Below are 25,487 nucleotides of genomic sequence, written 5' to 3'. Positions count from 1 at the left end.
CTTCATCACCCAATGGTAAAAAATTCTGTGAGGCATATGTGGTGTCAACATGCTCACTGCAATCCTAGATTAATTCATTGGGCGGTGTAGTTTGTAAAATGTGGTCACTTATGGATAATTCTGCTATTTTGGCACCTTAGGGACTCTGCCAATGTGACCCTAAAACCATTCCAGCAAATTCTGAACTCCAGTATGGAGCTTCTTCCCTTCTGAACTTTGCACTGTGCCTCAAAAGTAGTTTTCGACCCCTGGACACACTGCTCACTCTCCTTCTTGGCCTGCACCACCCCCACAATCCACTTTGCCTGAGTGATCAGCGGTGCACATCCCAGGTTGGGGTTCACCTCCAGGCTAGGTGGGGGAGCCTTTGGGATCAGAAGGGGACCTTCTGGCATAGGTGGAGAACACACCGGCGTCTGGGCCCACAAGTCTTCCAGACGTTTGACTCATCCAGCGGCCTTGAACCAGGCGGTCGTCCATGGCCCCAGTTCCTGCTCTGCCTTGCTCTTCTCCAGCAGGCCACCTGGACTCACCTCTTTGCTCACCATGTCCATAACCTGTCCGCTGGCCTTCTCTCTCCTCGGACAGCTCGCTCGGCACCAACATAATCTGCTACTCTACCATCTTTGCTCTGTGCCAACTTACAACGCAAAAATCCCCGGTCTCTTCCGTCTCCTGAGGTCCATCATGGCCCCGCCTTTCACTGGGTGGGGTCCTCTCTGACTCACCATCCCGTTTCTTGATTGTGTCTGCCCATTTCCTCGGGTCACACCTTACTGGGTGGATCGTTTTCCAGTTTACTCTGTGCCAATGGTCACTTCCCACTGTGGGCTGGAACTCTTGGTTCTGGCACTCCCCCTTGTAGGCAAAACTCTTGAAGGGCTCAACACTGCTTCATGCCTTTTCATTCCTTCCATACACATGATGGTCGGGTCCTCCTTGATGTTTCACGCCACTTGGCGCCATCTTAGACATCAAGATGGTCGCCATCTTTCTTCTAACTCGAGCCTTCCCTACACTGTGTTGTTTCAGATGCAAGACTCTATCCTGCCAACGATGCCAAGTGTAATGTGGCGCAGCACGGTAGCTGTGGGCGTGGCACTTGTCTGGGGTGTCCTGGCACGTTACATGAAAGTCCTGGCTTGATGTGTGTACTTGCACTCTGAGGGCCTTACCCCCGTGCAGGCCGCATGTAGCCAGTGTTGTGGGGTTGCCAGAACCGGATGTTTCAGAGTTCAATGAGGGAGACCACCATTCCAAAATAAACTCTTTACTCAACGGTAACTTGGCAAGGGTTATGTACGAGGGATAATGTGTACAAAGTCTTATAGATGTTTCCTTTACAGTATGAAGCATTATTTCACACAGCACCCTTCCTCGGTAGTTTACTTCAGGGCTCTCAAGCCACACTGTTTCTCCCTACTTCGCCTCATCCAAGCTTTCACGCTACAGTCCTGAGTCACAAATCTTCTTTACTTGCTCAGTGGTTCCGCATCCTATTTCTTCCAATATTGGCACCCTGTATCTACTGGGATCAGGACCCTTCACTAGTACCAGTCTCTCAGTCCTGCTAAGGCCCGTTACCTTCTGCATTATAAGCTCCAGGTCTTGTGGCTAGTCATCCTCTCCTAGGGCCTGCCTCTGGAAGGCCACTCTGTCTCATCGGACACTTTTCCTTAGAATCACACTATCCTTCGCCTTTGTTCTCTCACTCAGGATCACCCTTTTGCAGCACTGCTCACTCCACACTCCAAACCCTCTCTCCCTTACCAGCAGGAAGCAATCGCTTTCCCTAACACTAGCCCCTCCCACTATGGGCTAGTCCCAAACATTAACTCCCAACTTACCCTATTGTCAACTATCTACATCACATATTCTATCTATGCATTAGATTACTGTCTATACCTATCACACTCTATACATTATAACATTAGTCACATGACACAGTATTTACAGAAAACGCAAGACATTATTTACATTACAATACAACACATAACGCAATTATTGGTGTCTTCAGGGGCAGGAACACGATAGCACAGTCCACCACCCTTACAAGACAACATTCTGTATTTTGAATGAGAGCTAATTAGCATACCTTTATTACAGAGGCAGAAGTCCTTGTGAAAATAAAAAAGTGTCATTCTTCATGAGTTTCTGTGTAGTAGCTGTATTTCTGTAACGCAGTGCAGTTGAAAGGTGCCATATGGAGAGACGTGGAGTGCTGAGTTTTATATTATGCAGTTGCAAGGACTCCATGTACAGATGCGGTACACGGCTTTGCCAACGGCATGATGCCGTAATCTCTCACTAATCACTACAAAATGTCACATAAATTGTCATTGATACAAATAATGCCAAGTACAAATAAAAACATAGGAACTAAGACACTGAAAAAATAAGTCAAAAAGTTTAATGCTAAATTATATACGCAAACAACAAGTGACACATTAGTATAGCTAAATAGCATAATGTAAATATAGCAGAGATGAGTAGAATCAATTTGTAAGACCCTGGTCCAACATTTATTGGAGCCCTGTTAACCTCCTCCTAACTGCCAGCTTCACCACGGTCTCTGATTTGTAGGCCTGATGCAACAACATGTCACAAAAATGAGGTCAGTGCGGCCTACAAATCAGAAGAGGAGCCAGGGATTGCGGCAGGTAGGAGGGCACATGTCCAGCGGTCATTTAATGCTGACGAGGTGCTGGACCAGGGTGCAGAAAACATGATAACTATATCTTGATGCAGAAAACTGTAACCTGAAGCTTAAAGGGAACCTGACAGCTGATACATGCTGCCTAATCCATGGGCAGCATGTATCAGGCGCTGGCTATATGAGCTCAGTCAGGTATGATTGACTTTAAAAGCCTCCGGGTACTGAGCAGTGCTGGAAAGTAGTCGGACAGGCGGTCCCCGGCGGCATAAGATACCCACCTGTCCGATTAGTCTTCAGCGCGGCTTGGTACCTGGTGGCAGCTCCCCGCTCGCTACCCTGGATCGTCAGGTTTCTGCCTACATTTTGCGTTTAGCTGAGTAAAGGTTGTGGAGACAAACAAGCGCACTAGGGTGTTATCCAGACAACAGCGTTATAGGTAAAGCGGTACTGCTCCCCTGATGGGGTTCTGCGTGACATAACACTAAGAGAGTTTCAGAGTAGAATTTTCCAACTGCTGCAGCTCCACAGGTTGGCAGATCCAACGTAATGTTCAAGTAATAGGAGATGTGGGTATACTGCGCTGCTGGTTGTGTATCCAAAAAAATACAATAAACAGAAATGAAGGTAATAGTGTAGTTTATTCTCGATGCGCTTTGAAGTGCTCTAACTTCTTCATCAGGAGAACCATTATGACTCCTGATGTAGCAGTCAGAGCAGCTCGAAACGCATCGAGAATAAACCGCAGTGTGGTTTATTCTCAATGTGTTTCATTGCCACTGATTGGATTTTTTGAGATACGTTTCAAGTATAGGTAAAGACCTATCCATCCAGGGAAGTGGGCAGGGAAAAGATGCTGGGGTCCCGCCTGTCTGACTAGTCTACAACACTGCTCAGCCCCCAGATGCCGCAGCGCAAACATACCTGCCAGAGATAATACAGCCAGTGCCTGACACATGCTGCCCATGCATTGGGCAGCATGTATCAACTGTCAGGTTCACTTTAGCACAGCACAAGCCATTAAACATGTGTGTCGCCCAGGGGGAATATAGGGGACTCGGTACCCGGGCCTTTTACCTTGTTTAGGAGGTCACAGCAGTCGGCTCCCGGGCCCGTACTCTGGGTCTCTCTTTAAAAAGGGGTTTTAGTGTACAGTTTGTCTCGTGATGCCACCTGTGGTTTCCGGTAATGGTTACCGATGCTGCTGCAGACCTCCGGGGGGTGATGGGATGGCAGCTGGGATGTTTCTGCTCCCCACAGGCGGAGCGGGCCCCCGGGGCAGTGTAGGTGCAAATGGTGGTGATGCTGGGGCTTGCAGTGCAGGAGAGATGGCGCAGCAGGAGTAACTGACAGAGACAGGGGATTCACTTAAGTACCTTTACCTTCACTCGGTAGGTAGGGTGCACTTCAGGACTTCTCCCCAGTGAGTGGGTATAAGGCCTCCTGGTCCGTGTCTCCCTTTCTCTAAGCTCCTGGCCAGCGTGCAACAGGGCCTAGCTTCTGTGTCGTGCTGTTCCTTCACCTGTCGCTTGGTAGTAGGACCTTTTTCTGGCAACCACTATCCCTGGACGCCAGGGCCTTCGTGGTTCCTAGTCCTGTCAAGGGTTTAGCTTCAGGTTGGCCAGGGACTTGTAGTCCTCCTGGTATGCCGGTGATCCCTACTGGGTATAAAGGACCCTGTAGGCGCGGACCCGGTGTCCGGTTTGTGTCTTGGGGTGAGCCTATGATGCTCCTTTGCCCCCTCAACTCCTCTCTCCTCTCCTCCTTGCCTCCGGCCACACTCGGGGCCCTCAATATAGCAGCAAACGTGCTGCGTCTTCACTGCTCTCAGTGGCAGCACACTCTCTGACTAAACAACTCTGACTGACTGCCTGACTCCACCCTCCATATATATATATATATATATATATATATATATATCCCTATCAGGGCTCCCTCTGGTGGTATGAGGTGGAAGGGTGGAGGTGTTTGTTTGTAATGAGGGCCTCTTGTGGAGAAGTCCATCCATGCACCCTTTTGGGTCCTGTGGTACCTGTGAACAGCAGGGTGCCACATTCCCCCCTAGTACAATTCAGTACTCCTGGACTGAAGCATTTTTAAACAGGTTACAACAATAGCAATAATTATAATAACAATAACAATAATAAAGTTACAGTATGTCCCGTAACCTGGTGTCCATTTCACCGAAGATGGTATAACATGAGTAACATGAGGGACCCGCCTGAAAACCCTCAAGGTAGGCCCTGGGCGTGGCTACAGGGCATAAGTGATCCAGGTGTTGGACCACGTCTTCGGCCACGCCAAATGGGTTTTTGTTCAGTGGTCAAATAAGGGGGCACTTTTGATGAGTGCAACTATTTACAAGGACAGTTTTTGGCTGCCCACAGTCCTCAGCCTACAAGTCTCTGTACCCTGATGGGTAACTACAGGCACACATTAATTTCAGTTTACACAATAAACAATAGGCAATACCCAACTGGGTTTCTATTTATACTTTAGGCCAGTGATTTTCAACCTTTTTTGACCGCGGCACACTTTCTATACTTAGAAAATCCTGGGGCACACCACCAACCAAAATAGCACAAAATGACACTAAAACAGTCATATTATACATATAGTTAATAATATAGATTCTAAATTTATTTTACTCACTCAGTGTGAAACCTGGGCCTGTTTCGATAAACACAAAAGGGATATCCTGGCAGGAATGGTGGAAAGACACACACGAAGCTCTTCCTCAACAGTTCTCAGTTTCTCCCTGTTTTTTGTTTTTATCGCAGTCAAGCTTGAGAAGCCCAGCTCACATAGATATGTGGTTCAAAATGGGAGCAATGTCAAAATAGCTTTGTTGGCCAAAATAGGGAACTCCTTGGCAACAGATAATCAAAAACTGTCCAAAGGAAGATCAGCAAACTTTAGCTTTAAACCGCGATCTTGCTTCAGTTCAACGAGTTCCTCTTGTTCCTTTAAAGTCATGTCCTTTCCAGCAACGGATAATGAGCTGTATGGGTCCCTAACCCAGTCAAGGCATTCTGTGAAGGCTGAAGAGAAATAGAACGATAACTTCTCCTCAAGAGTTTTCAAATGTCTGCCAATCGCTTCGCACATTGCAGCAGTATTGTCATCATGCAGTTTCTCGGTGAGTGGGAACATCTGAAGGTTGCCACCCTGCACATGTTGTTGCCAGAGCTGCACTTTTAAACGGAATCCGTTCATTTTATCAGTGCTTGTAAGCAGGTTTTCATTTCGACCTTGCATCCGTGTGTTTAGTTCATTCAGATATTGAAATATATCAGCCAGGTATGCCAGCTTTGCACACCACTCATCACTTGCAAGCAGCTTTGAATAATCGGACCTCTCGTTTGTAAGAAATATTTTAAGTTCCTCTCGCAACTCATACACACGGGCCAGCACTTTGCCGCGTGACAGCCACCTGACCTCCATGTGGAGCAATAAGATTTTATGTTCCGCTCCCATTTCTGTACACAAAGACGCAAATAAGCGACATCTCAAAGGTCGCGTCTTCACAAAGTTCACTATGCGCACAACATCATCCAACACAGGAGCTAGATCTGCTGGTAAGGTCTTTGCAACGAGGGCCTCACGGTGCAAGAAACAGTGGGTAGCAAGAACATCTGGGTTTCTTTCTTTAACCCTACTTACAAAGCCTTTGATGCGCCCGACCATGGCTGCGGCTCCATCAGTGCAGACACCTGTGCAGTTTTCCCATGTAAGTCCACTTTTATCAAGATATTCCGATGTGACTTGGAATATTGCCTCTCCTGTTGATTTTTCTGTCAGTGCCTTGCAAAATAGGAAGTTTTCTCTAATGGCTTCACCATCCACAAAACGCACATTGGCCAACAACTGACAATGTCCACTGATATCCGTCGACTCATCAAGTTGCAAGGCAAATTTCTTACTGATGCGCACCTTTTCCAAAACAACTGTTTCAATGTCCGCAGACAAGTCATCAATCCGTCTGGCAATTGTGTTATCAGAGAGAGGCACTTTAGCTATCTCTTTAGCTGCTTCAGGGCCAAGCATCTCATTTACAATAGCTTTACAAGCTGGTAGTATTGGTGTTTCTGCCACAGTGTGGGACTTTTTTGATTTAGCTATGAGTTCAGCAACAAGGTAGCTAGCTTTGAGGGCTCTCTCATTTACCTTTGTGCTTTTTCTCAAAAAAGTTGCCTCTTTCTCATTGTTTGTACGTAAGCGTACAAAATACTCCATCGGTTTATTTTGAACGGAAGGGTGTTTCGTTTGGAGATGGCGTTTAAGTTTGCTTGGCACCATAGCGCTATTGGAAAGCTTCTCACCACACACCAAGCACAGTGGTGTTGGTGCTGTCGCATCCCCAGTGGAAGTAAATCCAAATGAAAGATAGCTTTCACTGTATTGCCTTGAGCTCATCGTCTTGTCTTTTTTCTTTTGTCGAACTCTCATACTAGGGCCTTCATTTGGGTTAGAATTGTGTCCAGGGTCCTGTTCGGCATTTGCCTTTTCCATTCTCAAATACTTCTCCATCACTGCTGAGATAGTGTGCACAGCCACACACTAAAATAGAAGAGTATTACATTATCTGCCACACTTAAAGGACCTCTGCTAGGCATATTTCATTCCTGAGGGCTTAAAAAGCAGCTCTCGTGGTGACAAGAAGCTGATTTAAACCCCCCAAGAGTGAACTTCGCGAGAGCTGTATGTGTGTGATAATAACTTCTATTACTACGGTCTGCATTTCCTGCTTGAATTGACACTAGTGACGTAGCACTCAGCTTTCTCTATAAGTAGAATAGAGCCGGCTGCCAAGTGCTACGCCACAAGAGTCAATTCAAGCAGGACATGACTGCTGAAGAACGGTACTAATATCATTTATTATTCCATATATACAACTCTCACGGAGTTCACTCTTGGGGGTTTTAAATCAGCTTCTTACCACCACAAGAGCTACTTTTTTAGCCCTCAAGAGTGAAATATGCCTGGCAGAGATCCTTTCAATAAATTATTTATTTTAAAAAAGTGAAATAAAAAAGGATAACCCCCTCATATATTCAATCCCATATAACCTCATAAATACAGTCCCACGTATATGAGCACATGATTATCAGCATCATATACTGTGGTGATGTGCACTGTACAGCGCCACAGTATATGGTGCTGATTATTATGTGGCTCATATACTGCAATATAAAGGGGTACAATGAGAAGTACTATGGCCATGAGGCCAGAGTACAAGTGCCAGCTCATATACTCAGCATATGAGCTGGTACTTGTAGTACTCCAGCCTCATGACTATAGTATTTCTCATTTTACATTTCTCATTGTTATATGCAGTATACTGCTGGAGTACTAAAAGTACCAGCTCATATGCTGAGTATTCTGCCAACAGTTCATATACTCAGGCAAAAGCTCATATAGTCAGCATTATTGGCGGGCATTACCTTGGCGGCGGGCAAATGCGAGAGTCTCTCCGCTCTCAGGATGACGTGCCGGCCTCGGTGACATCATTAAGTCGCGCGAGGTTCAAAGCTTGCGCATGTGTTATTGTACACGTCTCCTACATTGTAAGAAGGCGTGACTGCGCATCGAGCGCATTGCCGGGAAACAAAACACAGGGTGCACCATAGTTTGGGGAACTTTCCCCGCGGCACACCCGACCACGCGGAACACTGGTTGAAAATCACTGCTTTAGGCATTTTGTATTTTAATCCCTAAACCTGGCAGGGATTTGGCCTTGTGTGCTGCGTGTGGACCTTCGTAGCACTGGGGTGATACTGGTGTCTGTGCATGCACTCTCTGCTAACCTATCAGGTGTACGTGCTGGTAGATTATAAAACTTACACAGGGGTGGAGTATCTGCGCTAGTCTAGGCTAGGGTACTAAAAGAAAATATCTATAAACAACTGGATGAACGAGAATTTCATTTATTTTTATTAGATAGTATTAGCAAACTCAATACAGGTACTTTTAAAATTCCATGGGGATGGCTGATCGATTAGAAACTTGAAGCTTAGAGGTACAGTAAGTGAGAGTCTTGCTTGGAGCGTGCTTCAAGGAGTCAGTAAGTGGAAAATTGTGTAGCACCCTGAGGATTCGGCTGCTACAGGGGTATTGCACCTCAACCCAGAGGTGTGATATTCCACTCCCGGGTAAGGATGGAGTGTGGAACTGAGCTCGGTAGGCTGCATGCACTACACACATCCCATTTCCGAGGAACAGGCCGACGGTACTCCCACTTAGAAATGTGCAGGTACGACCGAGTCTGTTCCTGGCTGGAGTGGGAGGGGGGTGGTACATCCCAAGTAGTGTAGGGGCAGATAGGGGGAGCAGCCTGGGTAAAGATAGGAGCTCATTGGGTGCTGGTCACCTGAGCTCACACATAGAGGGTGTATATAAGGTGGGCACCATCAAAGAACAGGGTCAGTCTGTCAGCCTTTGCAGAGAAGTAAGAAGCAGAGGAGCAGAGCAGCCCCAGAGAGAGAGAGAGGAGAAAGCAAGAGAGACCCAGAGGGGGAAAGAGAAGAGAGGACTCTGAGACCCCAAATCCAATCCACGGGTGAAGAGTCGGCATCAGGGTACCGGAACCCAAGCTGGTGGGGGCAAAAACACACCCCAGCCAGAGACCGGAGGCCGTGGGCAGCGTCTGCCACGGCCACCCACCACATCCACCCCGAAGGCATACCACGTGGAGGGTCAGGGAACCCAAGGCCAAGGGTCTCCCAACAGAAGGCCCGAGGGAGCTGGACCTGGGTGGATCACTAGTGGGGACGGCCAGAGAAAGGACAGAAGGAGAGCTCAGGGTCACGCTCCGGACTCGCTTGGGGGTTGGCTGGATCCAGGACCTGGTGGATGCAGCACGGCTCGGGAGGTCACTTGAAGCTGGAGTGACCGGAACATCAGCAGTGAGTAAATACCCTTAACTGCATAACCCGACTCTGTCTTCCTTTAACATCTATGCTGCACCACCACAACCCCCATTCTCTGCACCTGACCCCCTGAGGCTATACCCCACCCGTTGGGGGTTATACCATCAAAAGCTGCACCTACACCATCAGCCTCAGCGGACCCTGCTGCAGCGGCGGCCATAGTGACCGCAATACAACGGGTGGCGTAGTCGACATTAAGAACTTATTAACATCTGTAGGACTGCCACATACAACTGAGTTTGACACCCTGGGCACGGACCGGGTCACAGCCACTCGGAAGACTACAACTCCCATCTGATCCGGCTCCGGATATTCCCCCTAAAGAATATGGCCCAGGGGGCGCGTCAACTTTGGCGTAGTCGGCAGGATTACGTGCCCGCAACAACCGGGTACTGCGTGCCTGAAGAAAAGAACGAGTTTACCTCAAAAAGAAGTCTCCTGCCGGTTCCGGAGGGTCCCCGCCATCGGACCCCATCACCAGTCGATTCCAGCCGGTTGTCCACCATTAACAGCGTTTTCCCGCCATCTGCAGAGTTTCCCGCCACTGGGAAGCGATTCCCGCCATTTCCAAAGGTTTCCCGCCTTGGAAGAGCGGACGCCATTATGGGCGTGCCAGAGGGTGGCGAGAGGCCACCTCCCATCGTGGGCCAGGACCGAAAATGGCGCCAAAAGTGGAAACCGCCCCCACCAACAGAGACTGTGATGCTAGAGGTGTCTGTCAGCGTGAAAGAACAGCCCCTGGAGCTGACAGTCACCAAGTGGCCCCGGGACCGCCCTCGAAGTGGGAGGAGACGAAAGGAGAGAGAAAAGATGGGTGCCGCCTGGAGCAGTCTAGAGCGAGCGCACCCGGAGGCAAGAAGCCTGGAGAAGAGTATCGGAGGAGCTTACCCGGAGATGGCGAGAAAGCAGAGCAGCACCGGCCCGCTGGCCAGGAGCCTGCTGGAGACGACTGTAGGAGAGCAGAGCAGCACCGACCCGTTGGTCAGGAGCCTGCTGGAAACAACGACCCCACTAGGCCTAGTGGAGGTCCTAGCACAGCTCCCCCGAGACCGGGAGTGTGCACAGACCGCTCTGGAGGGCCTCGCAAGGAGGATGGCCCGGGTGCAGCGAGAGACGTTGGCGGAGTGGAGCCGTGAGATGGCCCAGCAGACCGAGACCTGTCAGCGGAGCACGCCACCCGAGACGAGGAGACAGACCGCCTCTGAGGATGGCGCGGGAGGACTGAAGGCCGGAGACGGCGCCGAGAAGGGAGCCGAACGAGTGGAGGCAGGTAAAGGGGACGTCTATACCCCAGACCGGGAAACCGCGTACCTGCCCCAGCTCCCCGTCGCAGAGCCCGAAGTCTATCCTGCCGTGCCCGTCGCTGCAACGTCACCGCCGCAGACTAGGCCTCAAACGGGAGCCGCGACCCCTGTGACGTCACACGCCTCGACCCCGAGCGTGACCAAGCAGGAAGTACCACCAGCCTGGTCGCAAGGCCTAGTACCCCCGGGCGCCGCAATACCAACAGCGCCCCCTACCTCCGCGGAGCCCCCGGCCTGGTCGCAGGGCCAAGTAGCCCAGGGCGCCGCCGTCCTTACGGTGCCCTTTACCTTCCAGATACCCCAGGCCTGGCCGCAAGGCCCGGACAACCCGGGCGCTAACACCACCGCGCCCATAAGACCAAGAGTGCCGCATCTGGGAGAGGACCTGTACGCCCAGCATACGTGCCCGGATGGGCAGCCATTTATATGGCCACCGGAGTTCCACCATCCCCGACTCCGGAGAGAGAGACCCCTGGATGAACCCCTGATCCCGGCTCCAAAGCCCGTAAAGAGGATCTCGCCCCCGCTAGCGGAAGCACAGTTTGAGTGGGACCCCACCGGAGAAGATCTTATGGGGTTCACTCAAGAGACTCGGGCAGCTGCAGCGGAGCGTGCTGAGTGCTGCCGCCAACAGCTCGAGGACTTCGAGAGGGAGCGGAGAGAGAGGCGGGTCCGGGAACAGCAAGCTCAAGTAAAGAGCGCGGAGCAGAAGAGCCGGGCCAGGAGAGACCCCCGTGCAGCGCATAGTCCCCGCACCACCGGGACTGTGATAAAGTTTAACCTGCAGCATGGGTGGGGCTTCATCCGAGACCACCACACCCTAGGCGACGTCTTCGTAACCAGGAGAGACGTTGAGTCCCACCTACCGGAGGGACACAGAGGTCGTGACCTTTACATCGGGGACGAGGTCACCTTCACCCGGCACAAGTGTGCCAAAGGTCCCTACGCCCTCCATGTGCATCGCCTGACGGAGGAAGAGCTGCGGTGTGAGGAGGAAGAGCAAGAGGACCCGGACGGGTCTGAAGCCAAAGGTAACCATAAAGCAAGAGCAGGAGGACGCCGTCGCTAAGGACAGCGAAGCAGAAGCTGTATATAGTTGCCCGTCGGGGCACCGTGAACTGAAACCGTGAACTGGAACTGAAACTGAAACTGAAACTGTTGCTGTTGCTAATATAGTCCCCGTTGGGACCAGCATGTGTGAACTGTTAACCCGTATTTCCCTAAATCCTACTGACCGAGGACTGAGAGCGGTCATTCCTCCCTAATACCTGGCCGAGGACTGAGAGCGGCCATATCCTTGTATATAGTTGCGCGTCCTAAAGCGCCCCCTACCGGTTTTATAGGAAAACCAGTTTTCTAGAGAGACTGTCGCACTTTACCCGGTCACACGTTGCACAGTGACCGGAGGAGGAGCCAGAGGCGACGAGAATGTTTTATATTGATATATATATATATAATGTTTTATATGTTTTATATGTTTATGCAAAAATTTGTATGTTTTTGGTGTTATGTCTTACAGCCCGAGGACGTGCTGTGATTTACCAGGGGGGAATGTAGCACCCTGAGGATTCGGCTGCTACAGGGGTATTGCACCTCAACCCAGAGGTGTGATATTCCACTCCCGGGTAAGGATGGAGTGTGGAACTGAGCTCGGTAGGCTGCATGCACTACACACATCCCATTTCCGAGGAACAGGCCGACGGTACTCCCACTTAGAAATGTGCAGGTACGACCGAGTCTGTTCCTGGCTGGAGTGGGAGGGGGGTGGTACATCCCAAGTAGTGTAGGGGCAGATAGGGGGAGCAGCCTGGGTAAAGATAGGAGCTCATTGGGTGCTGGTCACCTGAGCTCACACATAGAGGGTGTATATAAGGTGGGCACCATCAAAGAACAGGGTCAGTCTGTCAGCCTTTGCAGAGAAGTAAGAAGCAGAGGAGCAGAGCAGCCCCAGAGAGAGAGAGAGAGGAGAAAGCAAGAGAGACCCAGAGGGGGAAAGAGAAGAGAGGACTCTGAGACCCCAAATCCAATCCACGGGTGAAGAGTCGGCATCAGGGTACCGGAACCCAAGCTGGTGGGGGCAAAAACACACCCCAGCCAGAGACCGGAGGCCGTGGGCAGCGTCTGCCACGGCCACCCACCACATCCACCCCGAAGGCATACCACGTGGAGGGTCAGGGAACCCAAGGCCAAGGGTCTCCCAACAGAAGGCCCGAGGGAGCTGGACCTGGGTGGATCACTAGTGGGGACGGCCAGAGAAAGGACAGAAGGAGAGCTCAGGGTCACGCTCCGGACTCGCTTGGGGGTTGGCTGGATCCAGGACCTGGTGGATGCAGCACGGCTCGGGAGGTCACTTGAAGCTGGAGTGACCGGAACATCAGCAGTGAGTAAATACCCTTAACTGCATAACCCGACTCTGTCTTCCTTTAACATCTATGCTGCACCACCACAACCCCCATTCTCTGCACCTGACCCCCTGAGGCTATACCCCACCCGTTGGGGGTTATACCATCAAAAGCTGCACCTACACCATCAGCCTCAGCGGACCCTGCTGCAGCGGCGGCCATAGTGACCGCAATACAACGGGTGGCGTAGTCGACATTAAGAACTTATTAACATCTGTAGGACTGCCACATACAACTGAGTTTGACACCCTGGGCACGGACCGGGTCACAGCCACTCGGAAGACTACAACTCCCATCTGATCCGGCTCCGGATATTCCCCCTAAAGAATATGGCCCAGGGGGCGCGTCAATTGGAGGTAGGTGTGGAGGACCTAAAGGAGAAAGGAGGAAGGAAATTACTAAAAGGTCCTGTTCCTAAGGGTTTGTATTTCGGCACTGAGCAGTGTCAGAGGATTATTACCTGATAAGAGGTGTAGGCGTATTATGATGGATGTTTAGGGTCCGTGAGGATGCAATAAGGAGGTCTGTGAAGACAAGTGAAGAATTAGGGGAGATTACACTTGGAGTTGGGAATTAAGGAGTCTCTTGGGTCAGAGTATACCTGGTATAGTAGAAGGAAGGGAATACTGGTGTAGTTTATCCAGAAGGATGTGTGGCTGCCGGCTTTCCTGCGAGGCTAGGTGGAAAATAGGATGTTTAGAGGGGTTATAGATGGGAATAGAATAACAGGGTGTTAGAATAGATAAATTTACCCTGTGTTGGTGTGAGGACTTGTCCCACACGTAAGGCACTTTCTTGTTATGCTTAAAGTAGATGTTGCACTTGGTAAAGCTGTAGGAGGAGTAGGAGAGGATGTCTCCTTATTGCTCCGTAATTGCTGACAATAGTGCCAGGAGGAGTAGGAGAGGGATACTCCTAATTGCTCAGTAATAGCTGACAAATAGTGTCAGGAGGAGTAGGGGAGGATTTCTCCTTTTAGCTCTGTAGTTGCTGATAGTAGTGCCAGGAGGAGTAGGAGAGGATATCTCCTCATAGCTCCGTAGTAGCTGACAGTATTGCCAGGAGGAGTAGGGGAGGATTTCTCCTTATTGCTCCGTTGTTGTTGACAGTAGTGCCAGGAGGAGTAGGAGAGGATTTCTCCTTATTGCTCCGTGGTTGCTGACAATACTGTCAGGAAGAGTAGGGGAGAATTTCTCCTTATTGCTCTGTAGTTGCTGACGGTGGTGCCAGGTAGAGGTGGGGGCCACCATCTTGTGGCTGTGGCAGTATGAGGACTCTGCGGTGGTGTAGCTGGTGTTAGAGATCACACATTGGAGGCAGCAGCTGGCGGTGAAGACACGTACCTTGGGTGGCTTCGTAGTCGGCGCTGTAATTCAGGTCTATGGCTACTGATCTGTAGATGGGGGCTGTGGTGGTCGAATGTGTGGGTACACGCCGTACACGGAGTCCCGGCCGGAGGCTCCAGTGAGGCGGGCGCCCTGAGGTAGCGGTACCTTCTTCCTACTCGCGAGGACCTGCGGGATATCCGGTCACGTGGTGTACGCGACGTCAGCTCTCGTGGTGTCTCGCATTGGTTCAGGTACGGGTGGCACTGAGGACCTTTCCTACGCGTTTAAGATTTGCACGGAATCCTTCATCAGGAGAAATTCTCCCCTACTCTTCCTGACACTATTGTCAGCAACCACGGAACAATAAGGAGAAATCCTCTCCTACTCCTCCTGGCACTACTGTCAACAACAACGGAGCAATAAGGAGAAATCCTCCAACTCCGCCTGGCCAGGGGAGATCCCATCTGCTCAAGGACTGACCAGGCCCCAATCGCTAGCCAGTACTCCGGGAGGGTCTATCTTTGTCACCAGTAAAGACCCTGAACTACACAGTACCGTCTCCGAGTGGTTCCTGCTACCCCCATCATCCACGTCGGCTGCCCTGAGGCCATACCCCTCCCGTTGGGGGTTATACTATCACGCTGCACAATCCTACCACCGGCCTCAGCGGTCTGCCCTGCAGCAGCAGCTCCCTGGCTGCACTCAACGGGTGGCGTAGTCGTCCAACATCTACCGCTAAAACAGCGCCACTTAGTCTGACTCCCTGGGCACGGACCGGATCACCGCCACGAGACTACAACCCTCAACAGATCCGGCTCCGGGTAAGCTCCCGCGTGCGCAACGCAGCGCGACACAGGCCCAGGGGCGCGTCAACTTTTGGCGTAGTCGGCAGGATCTCATGCCCGCAACCACCGGGTACTGCGTGCCTGAAAAAGACTGTGAAAACTTACCCGTGGTGAAGATTCCCGCCATCCGGCGCCATCTTCGGCCTTCTTCCCGCCATCCGTGGAGTTTTCCCGCCATTGGACGCCATCTTGAGGACGCCGCGCGGGAAGAAGAGGGGCGTGGACTCCGAAAACGCGCGAGAACTGAAGCCCCGCCTCACGTCCGGACGTTGCGTAAGGTCCTGGAAGGAGCCCAGCAGACGCCGACGTCACAGGAGCGCGACGGAAGGTCCTCAACCCTGACGATCCACTGCGGAGCCGCGGCCTACGGAAGAGGATCATCGCAAGGTAGGCCACGGTCCACTAGGGGGGAGAAGGATGCCGGATACGGAGGAGAGCTTCACCGCTTCAACCCCCGCCAGCGCCACCGCTGTTGCGGTCATGCCTTTCACCATGCCCTATATCCCGGGGGCAGCCTGGCTACCCCAGTACTCAGGGGAGTCACATACCCTGCATGACTTTAGAGAAAAGCTGGATAGCCTCTTCCAGGTGTACCCCCTCACAGAGGAGCAAAAAGTGAGCATCCTGGTGGCCCAATTAACCGGGGCAGCCCAAAGGGAGGTAAAGTCCTGGCCACCTGGGAGGAGGACTGTCGCAGAGATACTAACCCAGCTAACCGAGGAGGAGCTGCAGTACTACCAATACGAGGAAAGCCAAGAGGACCCGGACGGGTCTGAGGACTACCCTCAGGAGGGAGCACAAAGAGGACATAGCTACTGAAGGGAAGTAGCGTGAATAAAGAGCTGTAAATAGTTACCCGTAAGGGTACAAGGACTGCTGCTAATTAAAATATGGTCCCCGTTGGGATTAGTGAATTGTTCCCCGTGTGTCCCTATCCCTTACCAGGCTGAGGACTGTGAGCAGCCAATCCTTATCCCCACTGGCCGAGGACTGAGAGCGGCCATATCCTGTAAATAATTATGTGTTTCTAGTAATTTATAGGAGTCCTTGGTGGATTTACCGGGAATCCTTTGTACAGTTAGTGGAGCGTAACCCAGGATGGACTAAAAGACTGTTAAGGACTCAGGACAGGACAGACCCTTACCTGGTTACGTCTCCCTGTTTTGGTGAAATGGACACCTTTGTTTCCTTCAAAGACTGCACCCGGTTGCGGACATGCCGTAACCATCTTTATGTGTTTTTCTTATTGTATTATTATTGTTTATACCTTGTTATGTTTTTCTAAAAATATGTTTAGTCCCGGAGTACTAAATTTCACTAGGGGGGAATGTGGCACCCCAGGGGTCTGGTTTCCACAGTAACAACAATGTTATGTCTGAGAGCAGGTGGGAGGTCTCTTGGTCAGGAATCCTATGCATGCCACACCTCCTGCCCAGTCCTGGGAGGGGAAGAACTTCCCCTGTATAAACCTGGGGCTGAGGCAGGGTTAGAGAGTTGAGAGGGAGAGTTCAGCCAGGAGGGCTGACAGGGAGCTGTGGCTCCGGCTGGGCCCAGGTCCTGGGCCATGCCAGAAGTAGAGAAGAAGCAGAGAAAAGAAGCAAATATAGGAAGAAACAACAGGAGCTCTGTGGGAGAAGTGTTACAAGGAGTCAGGGGCTGGCAGCTGCAGAGCTCGCCCTGACTGAGAAGTTATCACCGGACCCGGAGTCCGAGGCTGTGGGGACTAACTCCTATCCAGCAGCAGAAACCGACCAGCAGGGGATTGCAGGTCCTCTGGCCCAGAAACCCGAAGGCCCCGAGTCACCGGCCATACGGGTGAGCACCACACGGTACACTCAGGGACGTGGGCTACTTATACCCGCCTCTAGCAAGGTAGCCAGAAGAGTATCGTTAGTTTGGGAGGCCTACAACTCCGCCTGGCCAGGGGAGATCCCATCTGCTCAAGGACTGACCAGGCCCCAATCGCTAGCCAGTACTCCGGGAGGGTCTATCTTTGTCACCAGTAAAGACCCTGAACTACACAGTACCGTCTCCGAGTGGTTCCTGCTACCCCCATCATCCACGTCGGCTGCCCTGAGGCCATACCCCTCCCGTTGGGGGTTATACTATCACGCTGCACAATCCTACCACCGGCCTCAGCGGTCTGCCCTGCAGCAGCAGCTCCCTGGCTGCACTCAACGGGTGGCGTAGTCGTCCAACATCTACCGCTAAAACAGCGCCACTTAGTCTGACTCCCTGGGCACGGACCGGATCACCGCCACGAGACTACAACCCTCAACAGATCCGGCTCCGGGTAAGCTCCCGCGTGCGCAACGCAGCGCGACACAGGCCCAGGGGCGCGTCACATCCTCTCCTACTCCTCCTACAGCTTTACCAAGTGCAACATCTACTTTAAGCATAACAAGAAAGTGCCTTACGTGTGGGACAAGTCCTCACACCAACACAGGGTAAATTTATCTATTCTAACACCCTGTTATTCTATTCCCATCTATAACCCCTCTAAACATCCTATTTTCCACCTAGCCTCGCAGGAAAGCCGGCAGCCACACATCCTTCTGGATAAACTACACCAGTATTCCCTTCCTTCTACTATACCAGGTATACTCTGACCCAAGAGACTCCTTAATTCCCAACTCCAAGTGTAATCTCCCCTAATTCTTCACTTGTCTTCACAGACCTCCTTATTGCATCCTCACGGACCCTAAACATCCATCATAATACGCCTACACCTCTTATCAGGTAATAATCCTCTGACACTGCTCAGTGCCGATATACAAACCCTTAGGAACAGGACCTGTTAGTAATTTCCTTCCTCCTTTCTCCTTTAGGTCCTCCACACCTACCTCCAATTTTCCACTTACTGACTCCTTGAAGCACGCTCCAAGCAAGACTCTCACTTACAGTACCTCTAAGCTTCAAGTTTCTAATCGATCAGCCATCCCCATGGAATTTTAAAAGTACCTGTATTGAGTTTGCTAATACTATCTAATAAAAATAAATGAAATTCTCATTCATCCAGTTATTTATAGATATTTTCTTTTAGTACCTTAGCCTAGACCAGCGCAGATACTCCACCCCTGTGTACATTTTAACCCTTGCAGTCTTTCCGGTTCACTGCCTGTATCAGCTGCAGGTCAAGGATGTAGGTCGAACAGCGCCCCCTACCTATACCTACTCTTAGATTATAAAACTGCCTCAATCTCTCTATGGGACTGGCAAGTGCACTGATTACTGGGCCTTCAGGCTCTGCTTCAACGGGTGATCCTCCTCTGAGTGGGGACTCTTCCTGTTCCTGAGCAGGTTCCTCTAGGGCGCTCACAGGTTCTACTTGTGGTTGATAGAAGTGTATTACTGTTATAATCACTGCTCCATCAAGTTGAGGCCAGTCCGCAGGGAAATCTCCTAGAACTGTGTGAAGCACATCTTCCTTGGGTTCTTCCGGTGCTATAGGAGGTACTTCTTCCTCCGTTGTCTTCAGTAGACCTGGGCACACTTTCAAATGGTCTCTTGAGACTGTTGCGGTTGTCTTTCCTCCATCCTTACTAATCAGGCAGGTTTTACTGTTGTCAAATCTGGAATTTAGCACAGTCTAGGGCTCTCTTTCCCACTGGTCATCGAGCTTGTGATCTCTTATTTTCCGTAAAGTATGAGTACTGATTTCTAGAATATTAATGTCTCGAATCATACTCACATTATTCTTCCTTTTGTGTTACTTCTATAATTTATACAAATGGACAATTTGCCTGTCCTAATATTGTTCAAATAATATGATTTATACACATAAGAATCATTTGATTTAGAGAAAGGAAATGTTTGTTTTTTTCTTTTGATTAACATAATATGATTGGTCGATACTCATGTCAATCACTTTGGATGGTATAAAGATCCGGAGTTGGAGGCCGACCTCACCCTTAGGAAAAAGCCGGTATACCGGCGAAACGCGCGTCAGGGAATTTATCTGAGCTGCATGATAGTGTAGGGGGGAATGAGAATCTACCCTAGGAATATGCATAATATGGCAGCATTATAATAAGGGAGAACTGTGTCAGCACCCTTAGCTGTAGCGGATCATATAGAGTATAGCCGCAGTGTTCGGCTGTTTGAGTCGGACACATCAAACACGTGTGCAGCTACGAGACAGCGGACTGCTCAACACTGCAGCGATCAGCTGTTTGTGCTGGGCATGCCGGCACGTGCGTGCAGGGAATGAGACAGGGGATAATATATTATTCCTCACTCGGGCGATCAATTGTACAGCTGGACAGGCTGAATCACAGTGTGATCGTTAACCTCTGACATGTGAGGAGCCGCTCGGTGCAGCGGACGGCCCCTCAGTGTAACAGAGGAGACAATCGCTTGTCAGTGTGATCTCCTCCTGCTAATGATTTTGAACAGTGCCGGCTCATTAATAGCAGCCTAAATACACGTACTGTGCAATTGTGTGATTGAACAGAAGGCGAGTGCTGATTTCTGACATCTCCCATTGTTAATATTTAAAACAACTGGATTTAAGCGAGCCTATACATATATACATATATATGTCTGTCAGGTGGTGAATAGTAATGCCCTATGGCAGATTGATACATGTACATTTTGCTATTATAGCAACTATATGTGTCTTTAGTTGTTTCACCTGACATTCATATTTAGGCTATTCCAATATATGGGGTTAACATATATATATAACCTCGGTCCTACATTAGAGGGACTTGACTGAGGTGTCCCATAATTTGCCCTACACTACATCCAGCCAGATCTATTAGTGGGTACCACTTTTTCAACTAGTAAGTGGTTACCTTATATGCATCTATAGATGCATGAGTAATTTCACATTTATAGGATTTTAACTAATCAATAAAGTTTATGTATTTTAATTTAATTTTCTTATATCCACACTTTTCCAACTCTCCCCTTTCCCTATCTCATATGACTACTTTGGTGGTGTACACCTGTGGATATAGATCTGATGAGAATAGACTATTCTTTTGGTTGTCTTCAGTAGACCTGGGCACACTTTCAAATGGTCTCTTGAGACTGTTGCGGTTGTCTTTCCTCCATCCTTACTAATCAGGCAGGTTTTACTGTTGTCAAATCTGGAATTTAGCACAGTCTAGGGCTCTCTTTCCCACTGGTCATCGAGCTTGTGATCTCTTATTTTCCGCTTTAGCACTATCTCTCCAGGTGCCAAGGGTTCTGCTTGTGCATGTTTGTTATACTGCTTTTCCTGTCTTTCCCTCACCTTGTTTAGACTGTCTTCGACACGGGCCTGTACCTTCCTGTATTGCTCTTGCCGACTTGTGTCCCAATCTTCAGTGGACGTATCTGCAGCAGGTTCTACCACTCCGAGCTCCAGGTCCATGGGCAATTTTCCAGGTCTTGCTCTCTTAAGGTACGCTGGGGTACAATTTGTAGAACTCACGGGTATGTGGTTATACAGGTTCACTAGGTAAGGTAGCTTTTCTGGCCACTGGTTCCTTTCTTCCAAAGGTAGGGTTTTCAACAGGTCTATGATGATGTTGTTCATTTTCTCGCACATACCGTTGGTTTGCGGATGATATGGCGTAGTCTGGATCTTCTTGCATCCATACAGGTGGCAGAATTCCTTGAATAGCTCAGCTTCTAAATCAGGGCCTTGATCTGTGAGCACCTTTTCCGGATATCCATGGGGTCTGCAGAAGTAGGCTTGGAATGTTATTGCTGCAGTTTCTGCTGTCAGGTCCTTGACAGGGGTCACCACCAGGAACCAGGAATAGTGATCCACCATGGTCAGGGCATAGGAGTAGCCTGATCAGCTGGGTGACAGTTTGACGTGATCCAGAGCGACAATCTCCAGGGGTTGGGTTGTTTTGATGGACTGCAAGGGTGCTTTCTGGCTGCCGTAGTTGATCCTTCTGAGGCTACAGGGCCCACAATTCCGGCACCACCTTTCTATGGAGCTTCGCATTCCAACCCAATAGAACCGGTCATTCAGTAGGGTTTCCAGCTTCTTCTAGCCAAAGTGACCTGCTTGGTCGTGGTAGGCCTCTAACACCATCTGGATATCTGTCCTGGGTACAACAATCTGCCACACCATTTCATGGGTCTTGGGGTTGACATACCTTCTGCACAGCTTCTCTCTGTAGATGAACAGCCGGCTTCTCTCATTCCACAGGTTTTTGGCTTGTGGGGGAGCATCCTTCTCCAGGTGAGAACCTTCTTGGGTTATCAGTCTTTTGATGAGGCTGACATCTGGGTCACTGTCCTGGGTCTCCTTCCAGCTGCGATGAGGTAGAGGGTTTGGCGTCCTACCATGACATCTTCTGGAGGCGTGTTGCTCGTGGACCACTCCGCTTCTGTGGAAGGCAGGTAATTCAACTTCTTCTAGGTTATCCACTTCATCCTCGGTGTCTGACTGGTGGGGCATCCTTGACAGGGCATCTGCATTGGTGTTATTGCGACCTGCCCGGTACTTGCTTGAGAACTGATAATTCGACAGTCTGGCCACCCAACGCTGTTCCATGGCTCCCAACCTGGCTGTCTCCAGGTGTGTCAAGGGATTATTGTCGGTAAAGGCTGTGAATTTAGTTGAGGCTAGGTAATGCTTGAATCTTTCGGTGATAGCCCAGACCAAGGCCAGGAACTCCAGCTTGAAGGAACTGTAATTCTCCGGGTTCCTCTCAGTAGGGCAAAGCTTCCCACTGGCATACGCAATTACCTTTTCTCTGACGTTTTGCTTCTGGGACAACACAGCTCCCAGTCCTTCGTTGCTGGCGTCGGTGTACAACAGGAAAGGCAGGCTGTAGTCAGGGTAAGCCAGGATTTCTTCACCAGTTAGGACTTCCTTCATTGATGCAAAGGACTCAGTCTGCTCTATGCCCCACTAGAATGGGGGACTTTTTCCTCTTTTGGACTGTCCTACCAGGAGATCTTGTAGAGGTGCTACCTTTTTAGGTATAGTCCTTTATGAACCTCCTGTAGTACCCGACCAGTTCCAGGAATTGCCGTACTTCTTTGATGCTTCTCGGTTCAGGCCACTTCTGGATGGCAGTGACCTTCTCCGGGTCTGGTGCTACTCCCTCTGAGCTGACTACGTGTCCCAGGTACTGAACCTTCTGCTTGAGCAAGTGGCATTTAGAAGGTTTTAGTTTCATCCCATACCCAGACATTGCTTCAAATACCTCCGCCAGGTGCTTCAGATGGTCTTCATACGTCCTCGAGTACACGATAATGTCATCCAGGTACAGCAGCACTGTCTCAAAGTTTCGGTGTCCTAAGCAACACTCCATCAGCCTCTGGAACGTTCCGGGGGCGTTGCAGAGCCCAAACGGCATACTGTTGAACTTGCATAATCCCATTGGGGTGGTGAAGGCTGTCTTCTCCTGCTACCGTCCTTCTTTCTGACCAGGACCAGGGGAGCTGCCCAGGGGCTACAGCTATCCCTTACTACCCCTGCCTTTTTCATGTCATGCAACATTTCCTTGGCTTTTTGGTAATGTGCTGGTGGTACGGGTCTGTAACGCTCCTTAATGGGTGGATGGTTATCAGTGGGTATGTGGTGTTGTACCCCTTTAACCCTTCCAAAATCAAGTGGGTGTTTACTAAACACTTGTTCATATTTCCGAACCACTCTGTAGACACCGTGTTTTTGATGGACAGGAGTGGCGTCAGTTCCAACATGGAGCTGTTGACACCAATCCTCCAGCTGAGCTTCGGAGTCATTGTCCTCCACTGTATCTGGTGGGGTCAAGGATTCCACTGTGTGTATGGCATCATTATTCACAGTATACAATCTGGCAACAGTGGCGTATCTTGGCAATTTGACTTCCTCCTCCCCACAATTTAGGAGACTTACAGGTACCCTCCCATTGCATACATCAACTACCCCTCTAGCAGTTAGGAGTGTAGGTCTGTGTTCTGAACTGATGGGCTCCATTACCGCCTAGTAGTTCTGTCCCTTGAGACCTATTGCTGCCCTACACCAAATCAGCATCTCACTCATTGGGGGAATCACAATGGGTATCGGGTCTGTCACCCGTACATTACCAATCTCACCACCTGTTAGCTTTACCTGTTGCTGGTACAGGAGGGCTCGAATTTCCTTCTGGAGCACCTTCCTCTGCCCTGGTTTGGCAGTGTCAGCCATCTGTTGGAGTAAGAACAACACTTCTCCCAAACAGTTACCAACTACATTTGTACCAAGTATCATATACAAGTCTGTATCGCCAGGGTTAGACTCCACTACAATCAGCCCTTGGTCCTTTAGTTCCGCTCTCCCCACCTTCACTGTCACGTCCTTAACCCCTACTAGGTTAAGAGGAAGGCCATTGGATGCATACACAGAGAGATTTGGGGCAAGCGGATGGAGTTCATCTAGGGACCAGTACCTTTTGTAGAGGATGTCAGGTATGATGGTTACCTGTGACCCGGTGTCCAGTAGTGCAGGTGTTGCTATTCCGTCCAGCACAATGGACAGGAAAGGCCTTCCTCCTACAAACCGGTGGTACCAGCTTGATGGGCCTGGTTGGTCTACTCCTGGGTGTCGGCCCTCGGCCCCAGGGTTTGCCCGTTTAAAGGACAGTTCCGCGCGGTGTGGCCTGCCTTGTGGCAACGGTAGCAGATGAAGTCTCCTGGAGGGCGACGTTGGTCGTTGGTCCTCCCATGGGGTGGCGTTGTCCTCCTATGGGTTGGCGTTGTCCTTCTTCTTCTCCTCATCCAGGGGACATCCTCAGGACTGTTGGCGAGTAGGATCCTTCCCTCCGGCTCGGGCTCCGCCTGTAGCTGCAGGGCGCTCAGGACAGTGGTCAGGGTTTTACTTAGCTGACGCACTTCAGAGCGCAGGCTGTCCAGCTCGCTAGGGGGCACTGTTTGCATCTTTGTTTCAGCCGTTAATGAAGGGGCAGTGGGTGCTGCGGGCACTGGGGTGGCCCCACCCTGGTAATGCTGGATAGCAGTATCTGATGGTTCCAGGGGCTGCAGACCCTTAATAGCCAAGTCCTTCAGGGCATCAAAGGTGGCATTTGGATGATCTAAGGCCCACCACCGTACAGTTCTGCTCTCCTCCTGGGACCTCAACCCCCAGATGAACTGTTCTGTCAGCATTTTGGCCTCACCATGTATGCTGGCTGGACTAACCTGTTTCAGGGCCCGCAGGGCTTTCTGTAAGCGCCAGGCATAGTCCCGGATACTGTCCTCAGGTTTCTGGGCACAGTGGTAGAACCTCATCCGGAGATCTGTCTCGGTGCGGTTTTCAAAGACAGTTTGCAGTCTCTTAAAGATAATGGATACTGATTTCTGGTCTGTGGCTGGCCAGGTTTCAACTTCCCCCTCTGCGGCACCAGTCAATTGTCCCAGCACCATAGCGGCTCTCTGTTTACCAGTCACTGAGTACATATCCAGTACACCGCATATTTTCCTTTTGAATCCAGACAGGGTGTCTGGTTTGCCGTCATACTGGGGAAGCCATTTTGCTCCAGGGATATACGGCAGGGCCATGGGTATTAATGGAGTAACGAACCCTGCCGGTGGGGCGGCCGCTCCGGCCTGAGCAGCGTCGGGCGCAAGTTGAGCATCGAGAGCGTTAACCGGTGCTCCGGCGTTTTGCTAGTCGTCGGCCATGGTTGCGCCCCCCTAGTAAACCGTAGCCTACCTTCTTTTCTTTAATCGGGTAGGCCGCAGCTCCACAGACGACGGTCTCCTTCCAGGACCTGATGCTTCCTGGTGCAGCGTCAGAGAGCGAGGCGGGGCTTGAGCAGGGTGCCACACATGTCAAGTTAGGAATCGAGCTACAGCTTTCTGTATGAAGATATCTCGCTGCATTGTGATATGGGCATCTGTAGATCACAACTTAGGAGGTCCCTATATGACACATGCTTCACCTCAAAAGGCATTTTTCGTTCATGTATCATAGATCGGGATGTGTTATTTCAGTCCGATGTACTAAGTTCCTTTTACCCCCCCCCCCCCCATAGATTAGCACGTATAACTTGCTCATGATGCCGCAGAACATTCGGTGAATCACTTGACATAATTATAGTGTTCGGCCAGTTT

The sequence above is a fragment of the Phyllobates terribilis genome, unplaced genomic scaffold, assembly GCF_046119375.1.
Source record: "Phyllobates terribilis strain yellow unplaced genomic scaffold, ASM4611937v1 Scaffold_3__8_contigs__length_932513732, whole genome shotgun sequence".
Taxonomy (NCBI): domain Eukaryota; kingdom Metazoa; phylum Chordata; class Amphibia; order Anura; family Dendrobatidae; genus Phyllobates; species Phyllobates terribilis.
Note: the sequence above shows the minus strand (reverse complement) of the source record.